The sequence below is a fragment of the Calonectris borealis genome, chromosome 5, assembly GCF_964195595.1.
Source record: "Calonectris borealis chromosome 5, bCalBor7.hap1.2, whole genome shotgun sequence".
NCBI lineage: Eukaryota > Metazoa > Chordata > Aves > Procellariiformes > Procellariidae > Calonectris > Calonectris borealis.
In genome coordinates, this window is record NC_134316.1 from 18,328,929 (window position 1) to 18,338,180 (window position 9,252).

At 39.9% G+C, this 9,252-nt stretch overlaps 2 protein-coding genes and 1 long non-coding RNA gene across 3 annotated transcripts in view; 2 read left to right on the forward strand and 1 right to left on the reverse strand.

The window, feature by feature from the left end:
- Nucleotides 1-9,106, reverse strand: part of GOLGA5 (golgin A5) — a 31,235-nt gene extending 22,129 nt beyond the window's left edge. The window contains exon 1 of the mRNA XM_075151198.1: nt 8,865-9,106. The gene's annotated coding sequence lies outside the window, so the exon portion shown is untranslated. The remainder of the gene's footprint in view (nt 1-8,864) is intronic.
- Nucleotides 1-9,252, forward strand: part of NDUFB1 (NADH:ubiquinone oxidoreductase subunit B1) — a 449,978-nt gene that overhangs the window by 139,873 nt on the left and 300,853 nt on the right. The window lies entirely within an intron of this gene.
- LOC142082773 (uncharacterized) lies at nt 6,645-8,774 on the forward strand. Its single transcript, XR_012673824.1, has 2 exons — nt 6,645-7,365; nt 7,752-8,774. It is a non-coding gene; the product is annotated as an uncharacterized LOC142082773 (long non-coding RNA).

Genomic DNA, 9,252 nt, shown 5'->3' on the forward strand with positions numbered 1-9,252 from the left:
AACTCCACTACAGTTTTGACCCATATTTAGTGTCTCCCACTATGGTGAGTAATCTTTGTACCTGATCTTCAAGAAGACATAAGGTTTACAGCAACACTATTAAAGTTTGTTCCATTTACATTTTCACAATTCCTGATAGTCTCAAAAAATAATGTTTCCATTTACAAAATTAGAAAAAAAAAATGAAGCAGAAAATTTAATGTTTTAGACCCTGAATAATATAGAGAAATCTAGAGCGTGGTATCTCTTTCCTTGGTGCTTCTCTGAGGTCTGGATTTTTATTCCAATAACTGATGTTCTCAGGTTGCAAGGATTTGCAGGGTGGCAGGGAAGAAAGAGGAAGGAAAGAGAACTTGCTGCCTATTTCACTGACCTATTTATAATGTCCCTTATGTCTGCTGTATCGACAGCTGCTTCCAAGCATCCTGTGACTGCTAGGCTGAGTGGTGAGAATATTTAATTCTCTCACAGGGGCATACAGCTCCATAACTACGACTGAAAACTTTACAGATGCCTTTTCAGTTCACAGGTGCCGTCCCCAGAGTCCAGGCCCTGATCTGATATGCTACATGGGCTGCTGCATAGTTTGAAAGGTTCTGGCTGCACTTCTCTGTCTGCAAGCATGAAAAGTAAGAGATTCATATCTAGCTGTAGATGAAAAATTAGACTGTCTGTACAAAGCCATTAGATCCCTATTCATATTCAAAGTAGAAGTAATTTTTACCAATAATTTGCACACATTAATTTTTCCTATTATAACTCTCATTGTAAGGAGATTTAAATAGCAAAGCTAGAAAATATCTGCCACAATAACTATATTACAGCAAGATTAAATCACTTCCTCAAAATTCATAGCAGGAAAACAATTGGGGCTTTAGTTTTGATTTTTTTTAATGAAAAAAGAGGCAGTTTTTGCAGTTGTCAAAATTATTTCATTTTAAAAATTACCATTTTCCACTTTGAACAGATTCCCAGGTTTTTCATTGTTCATGAAGGGAAATGGGTAGCAGAGGCAAAACAGATACATAGTCACACGACTTGTACTTAGAAAGTTAAGGATTCTCTTTTCTAAGTATATTGAACTAGGGCTTTGGCAGTTATTTTCTATACTAAAATGTGCTGAAAACCACAAAATTTGCAAAATATAGCTACAAAAAATAAAGGTTGGTCATGTGATCTTAACTCAGCCTTCTTTTGCATATGTGTCATGATATATTATTACACAACTACACATCTGGACTGAAGTGTTTGCTTCATGCAGTATATTGAAAATATACCAAATATCAAGGATTGGAAAATAATGTGATGGTCACTTGATAAGTTGTCATTTAAACTTGTATTTCATTCTCAACATTCCATACGTGGCCTCATGCCATTCATCATTTAAATGCATCACTGAATAAAATGGTATGAACTTGCCCTGTAAGTGTGTATGCCTTGTCTACGATTTTGCGTGACTGAGTACGGGCAGAGAAATCGGTTACTGCAGGAAAAGCTAAGGTGAAAAGTTACAGCTCTGCGCTATCTGCCCATGTCCCCACATGTACTCCACGGTAAACGAAGGTACCTAACCTCTTCCTCTAGCTACCTTGCATGACTTCACCCACGCTCCCAAGTAAGCCTACATTCACTCAAGCTGTCACATTAGCCCATGATACGCAGTTCACACACCCACAGCCTCTGAGGCAACTGGTGTTACTATCTTCACGTTCCAGATGGGGAATTGAGGTACAGTGAGGAGGAACTAAAGAGGAGGTCCTTTTCCATGCCTGAGCAGAGCAAAGCAGATTTGTCTGGTCAAAATGTACAAACATTGGGGATGGATCATACTCAGTGCTAATGAGCTTTTCAGAGAATTTTAATTACCAGCTTTCAACGTACTTCTGGGTTTTGACAGTATGTAATTTGTCCAGATGTGACTGGCCTCTCACAAATACAGCAAAAAGTCACAGCCATGATTTGAACATAATAACTCCTCTTGGTTACATTAGTGCAGCTGTGCCAGTCAAAGCACAAATCGCTCTCTGAAAGTGGCCAACTGCAGGTGAGGAGGGAAGATAAGAACAGGACAGGAGATACTTCTCAGCTACATTCTCCCTGGGATTTTGACTCAGGGACTTCCAGAGCCAGAGGTGGTGTCTTTGCATTTAAGAGGCCTTCAAAGATTTTTTCTTTTAATTTCTTTAATAATTAATAGAATTTTTCAAAGCATGCAGGTATAAGAGCATCTCAGCTAGAGAATTTGTAAACAGAGGCACAATTCTGTTTCCTTTTGCCTGAACATACACCTTTTGTTTTCCTCAATACAGCTGAATGATTTATAAACTGAAAATGATTAGAAAGCAAATCTTCCATAAACAGCTAGCATGGAAAAGCTAGTTAGGGTAAGCTGACCTCTAAAAGAGCTCCGTTTTAACATGAAATGATGGAAATTCTTAACTCTAGCTAGTGGTTGTAACTGTGGATACATGAGTATAAACAAGGTGCAGAGGTGCAATGCAACGGACCCAGACTAGAACACGTAGCCGACTCACGGCTGGAATATGCCTTGATATTTGGTATATATGGCCTTTCTTCATGCATTTTCATGCATTATTTGTTGAAAAGAACTCAAGATACTCACAATAATTCTCTAAAAGGGTAGAGGTCTACCTCTACCAACAGGACACAATTTGATGTAAAGAATGAAAGACCAGTGGCATTTCTCTTCTTTCTTGTTTTGATACTTACTGAAGCTTGATAAGGCAAAACATTTGTGTGAAAATGTTTGCAAACAGGCATTTTTTAATAAAAAGATTTAAGTAATTGAACCCTTTTGCTGTTCACCTCTATTATACCTGGCTCCTCTCGCAATTACTAATTTGATATTGAAGATGTTTCTCCTTTTTCTTTCTCTCAGTAAAGATACATGTTTTTCCTTTTTGGCAGTAGAACTGTGGAAGACAAGTTTAAAAGGTCTTATCTATTCTGAAGGCACCTAAGTTTGCATGCAGCGTGTCTCTGGGAGGAGTTATTTACTAAGAAACTGTTATCTTCTGCATACATGCCCTCACTCCTGCGGGTGAAAGATCAGCAACTCCAGTGCAATACAACTGCCTGAGATCTTCCTAACCACCCTCGGCTGAAATGGCCCATACAGGCTATGAGAAGTTTTGGAAAGGAGGGTAAGATCCAAGATCCAAGCCTGACATAAAATTCAACAGGCTGCCGGCACAAAAGGCAAGCGCAGCTGATGATGCGAGTGCTGGGTGGAAGGTCTTCATGGGGCCAGTTTGGCAATTTCCTGGCTTAACTGTGAATTACATGGATTAATCCTAGAGCTGTAAATGTGTAGATTGACTGGGTAAGCCTGAATTTAGTACGGAGGGAAATGTATTTTAACCCACACAGAGAGAAAAGAGCATTCTTCCTGACAGTGGGAATGGGTAATTCAACTGTTTGGAATCTGAGTGCAGATATCCACAATGATACTGCAAACATATCACATATTTAGAAATTAATTGTGTGCAGGAAAAAAAAACATTATCAAGGGGATGCATGCAGTGAGCATTAGGAAGTACGTCAGTCAGATATGAGGATTCCCACGATTGTCTGAGATAAAGAAAAAAAGACAACAGAAGTCAAGATCAGAGAATCCTGTTCTGGATGAATACACTTCATAACTGGCATTTATTTTCACAGTTTTCAGTGGATATTTTATAGGTATGAAAATGCTGATGAACTAGATTTGCAGTAAATACCATCCTTAAGCCTACTGCTGGCCATTACCTTATTCCACAATTTTCTAAATACATTCCCTATTGCGTAGCCACACAGGTTATTTGGAATCCACTGTCTGCAAGGACGTGCTTGTAGTCTTTTAACCTTTAGACTTCTTCCCCTTTTCCCTCTTCCCTGCTTGTTTTCTCCAGTACACATTGTCTGTCCCTTGAATTTCCTGATCATATGGATATTTGAGGCTATCACCTCACACCTACTTTATTCTACTCCAAACCCTTGTTTTTCCCGTACAACTCACTTAACACTTGGCTACAAAGGTAGAGAGGTGTCATCTGCAGAAAAGATGCACAAGGGGATAGGAGTCATTTTCATGTTTTTGTAGGATAAAAATTGAACCCTGAACTGAGTGCATTTAGCTTTTCTGATGAGCCTTTTCTCAGCTCTCCGTGCAAACATACATTCAAGGAAGCGTTTCTGGGTTTGAAGCTGATGCTGTTCTGTATGTGTATGTAGTGACTAGACTGTCTGGCACTTAAACTTTCTGGCATACTTATTCAGACTTTCCCAGATACAAATATAAAACTATGTGCAGACAGATCCTACACCAGGATGTCTCTAAGCTCTGTCTTCTTCAACCTATGTGTCTATATGCGTTCCTATTCCCCTGCTTTTGACACAGATCAGGGTAGAAGTATATGCCCCAAATTCTTTGCACCAAATTTATACTTCCACCATAAAGAAAATTACCAGGTGCATTTCAGTCATATCTTTACACTTCCGTTGAGTGTCAGTGCTGTGCATGCTCCTTTTGCAATTATGCAGAAATCAGTGACTTTATGCTTTCATACTCTTGCTTATTTATTTATTTTTTGGAACAGAAATAGACACAAAGTCTCATAGAGTAAACCTCAGCTCCTGCCTCCCCGGCAGAGCTCTGCCTGGAGAATCAACCTGATAGAAATATTACATTTCCTGGGAGATTGTTGTCTTTCCTCAAAAAGCCCATAGGAGAAAGGAACAACAAAAATACCTAACTTCTTTTAGTCTTGGAAGAAACTGTGTTTGTATGGCCATGTTTGTAGGCTTCAGTGCTAAGGACCATTCAGGCCAGTGCTTTAGTACCTTATCATTGGAAAATATTTTCCACTCTCTAATCTACAGGTACCTGTTGCATTTTAAGACTGTTATTTCTTGTCTGTATTCTGGAGACATGAAAATATTTTCACCTTTCTCTTGCAGCAGTCTGTTAGGTGTGATGTTAGAGTGTCTCTCCTGGATCTTTGCTTGTCTATGCTAAATTGCCTCAGGTCTTTCAATCTTTTCTCATAAGTGATCTTTCTGCAACCTCTAATTGTTCTTTTCTGCACTACAATTCATTCAATTATTTATTGACATGATATACAGAAAACTTAACTAGGAACCACTAAGTGCTGAGGAGCTCTGCATGTAGTGAGGCTCTGATCTGCAAATCTTTCCCCCAAATTGGAGCATTTATGCTAATGAATAAAATTAGTGTATATACAAATATATTTATAGTATATAGATATTCTATATAGATACATACATATAGATTTTTCTCTCTAAAAATATATATAAAAGGAACAAATTGATCACCTGCTCTCACTCTTCTCACCTTCCTCTCCCTTCCTCTAAAAAGGGTCGTTGTGTTCACCGTTTTCCTCAGGTGCTGTCTCAAGCCTTTCCCCTCTACTTGCCAACCTATTTCCAAGAAAAATATGGGAACCCACTATTATGAACATTGTCAAATGTAGTTAAATCTGTCAGAGCAGTTGAAGAAAGCATGTATGGAACTGTAGGGATAAGGTTTTCCCTCACTCCCTCTCAAAATATATGCGTATATATTCCCCTAGTGATGTAAGTGAACTAAACCTCTGAATCCCTCTGCCTCCCAGAATTGCATAATCTCAGAGTCTCTCCATGATGATATGCCTGCCAATAACTCTCTTTCTTTCAGAATTAAGGTCACTTCATGTAAATCGCTTCTGATTTTCCTCCCAAAATAAAGATGAACATTGTTTTTTCCTTGAATCATTCGATCGCTATGATCACCCCCTTGTTAATCTATTAGTTTTGCTAAAATGAGAACTAAATCTTCCCTCTTTTCAAACATGTGGAATAACCATGTCTGATGTTTGCCTTTACAAGGCAGCTAGTCAGGCATCATTACTAGTCTCACAAATCTAATCTTATTGCGGGTGAAGATTTTGAAAGACCAGGCTCAGCGCATTGTTTTGTTAACCATGAATCTCTCCTACTCTTTACCTTACATGCTAGCTATTTTTTTTTCAGAATTTCTTACTTTGTTTTTAACTATTTCCTAGTAGTTATCAAGTTAGTGCAACTACAAAGAATTACCATTCTTTAAAGTGTTTAAAATAGGTCAGGGAAGCTTAAAATTACACCAATATCTGCAATCTAGGACTAATGTTAAGCAATCATTTAAATTTGGATTAAGAATCCAGCATTTAATAGCACTTGATGATCTTGTAGAAGCAGTTCGTTGCCACACTGGGGCTGGGCGCACCTGACCATGCTGCCTGGGTACAGAGCGGCTCAGGAAAATCCTTTTAAGCACTGAAGAGATGGAAGAGAAGAGATTGCCTTTTATCTCAGCTACTCAAGGCATCGTCTTGGTAAATAGTATGCAAACATACAAAGGGATTTATATGGCAAAGCACTTTAAAGCCTAAAATGTCCTGAAACAAGCGACTGCGTGAGCAAACCTGTAGTTGAGTGGCTGAATAAGCATATGGATATTGCAGTAACAGTGTATTAATCAGCTCTGGATCCAACACAACTAGTGTGGTCTTGGTCCCCTGCATTCTTAAACATTGTTACTGAATCAAGTAATTTAAAAATCCTCTTTTAATGAATAAAATCCTTTTCTCTCTTTTATTTTCCAGATTCATCCTACGTGGGACACGTTTATGGATTCGTTCTATCTTTCCCTTTGAAAATGTTCAGTAACGTTTGCTGAAAATTTTTCCAAGAAGTAGAATATATTCTTTAAAAAAATTCCCTATAGAATTTATAAAGTCTTATGGGAGTGTTGTGGTTCATTAGCTGGTTTTTAATCTAATAGTCACCTGATTCGCATTCACTTACTATACCAGTGTATAACCTCTGCATCTTGCTCCCTGGTACATGCCCTAAGTGAGCTCGATTCATGATTCCAGTCCATTTTCTCCCAGCTAAAAATGTCCTTGACTCATAAAAAAAAAAGTCTTAATCTATTTACATGCTGTTAAAGGAGAAATGTACGTGCAGTCTAGAATGGCTTCCTGTACATTTTTATAAATATCTTTCCTGGCAGATTAAAAACAAAACTAATGACTTTTCAGTCCAAATTTCGTCAGCTGTAAGGTTAGTGGCATGGTACCATAAACACCTGTGTTAAAACATCTCCAGAGTTCTGCCAGAACTCTGGAAAATCTCTTTTGGGGAAACCTGTGCTTTACCAGCACTACTGCTACCATGCCAGCACTTTAAGCCAGCCCAGCGTCAGCAATGTTGGAAGCAGCAGTGAGGATCCTCTCAGAGCACTCCTAGCAAAACAGAATCAGAACTAAACTACCCACCCTTACCGTATGGCAGCCTTGCGGTCTGGAGGACTTCCCATCCTCGGTTGGTAGAATCTCACTATTAAGAAAGAACCCAGCTTATCTGCAGTTTTTAAGTTTCACATTTGAGGGTTTTTTTGTTCTCATTTGGTCAACACTTTCAGAGTTTGCTAGTGTCTTAGTTCTCATTTGTAGCGTGTGGCTTTGGCAGGTTGGTGGAACTGCATTCAAGAGAGTCGAAGTTTTATTATTAGACGTGGATGATGGCTACTTTTGCTTTTTAATGCTGTCAGAGCAAGGAGCAAGATGTTTCATAAATGCATCATGTTTTTACCTACTTATGTGCTTTTCTCTTTTAAAAATATTATATGTATGTTTGTTTACATAAACATAAAATGTGTTTGTTGTGTGATTGACAAAACATTATTTCTTTCATTTCTTCTCTTCCAGAGTAGAACTGGCTGCAAGGATCATGCTGGATTCCTGCTGCAGGAGATCCAGCCAGTTCTGTTTGAGACTCCCCATAACTGTATCTTAGCAATCTCTCTTCAGCCCACACACCCAGCAACACCATTCATATCTTTCCTTTACAAACTCCACACCCGATTCAGGAAGGCTTGCTAACTTTCTAACACCGTCAAAGAAATAATCACATTCAGTAGTAAAAATCTGAATATTACTTGAGTGTCTTTAGTACCTGTCTGATACATATAACTGAGATGCAGGATTCCTGTAGGGATCTTCCCATCTAATTTTTTTTCACACTGAGGAACATCCTACTGATGTTTAATGAATGTAGAACTTCTAGACAGGTTATTTGGCAATGATATTATTAGACTTTCTAGAAGTGACAGCTGACACCAGGTGTACTTACCTCATGTAGCCCAGCTATGACAAACAGTACGAAAAACACCTTTGGACTTGGATGATGGGTGAGCGATGCTCTTAACTGATACTAGATAACTTTTAGGGCCGGAGGATAATACTCAAAACATAAGCATAACCCATGTGGTTACTAAGCTTAAATTAAATTGAGGGGAAATGATGGTTTAGGGCTTGTTTTTTCCTCTTGGATAATCAGCGTGACGGTCTTTGTCAGTTCAAAAAGGTCATCCCTGAACAAGCCTGAATTTTAACAGCTTGACTGCGTCAGGTTTCTGGGGACTCCAACTTCTAGAAAAGTACTGATGATTAACCCGTAATGACCTTTTACATGTATGATCATAAGCAAAGCTGAGATGGTGCAAATAACGCAAATGGCAGACTCAGAGCAAAGCTATGACTGTCTGCAGACATTCAAAAACAGTTGGTCGGTAACAAAATGCAAACTTGTCTAGTTTTTTTAAATGAGCATGCAAGAGGGAAGCTGGTGTGCCGCTTTCTGTGTGGTTTATTAGGCAAAGAGCATGTGGCTCTACTTTTCAAAAATCATCTTTGCTTCTTTTTCTCTCATTAAAAACGGAGAAGACTTTACAGCAGTGTTTATCAGGCTTTTTTGTAGTACATAACCAAAACGCCCTTAACACCTCTCTCCACTGGTACGTGCAGATTGCAGTACCGTACCTGAGCCACTCCTGCGCAGAGGGAGCAGGCCACGAGCAAGGGCTGGCACCGTCTGCAGTAAGAAGCCAGGACTCCGCCGGCCCCCGTTGCTGAAATACGCAAGGACGATGCGGGGGCATTAGTTTTCTTCCGTCACTTCGTGAACTACCCTTTGACATATTCCCCCACCTTCCCGTTCTGGGTCTCCGGCTTCCATCCTGCCCCGAAATAGCAGGACAGTTCCAACAACATGCACAGACGCCACGGGCGGGCACGGCCCGGGGAGCTCCCCGCGGCGCCCAACCCGCCCCCGCCCCAGCCGGGCTCCCCGGGCCACGCGAGACACGCTCCCCAGCTGCACCAGGGCCAGGCGACTCGCCGGGCAGCCGGCGGACTACAACTCCCACCG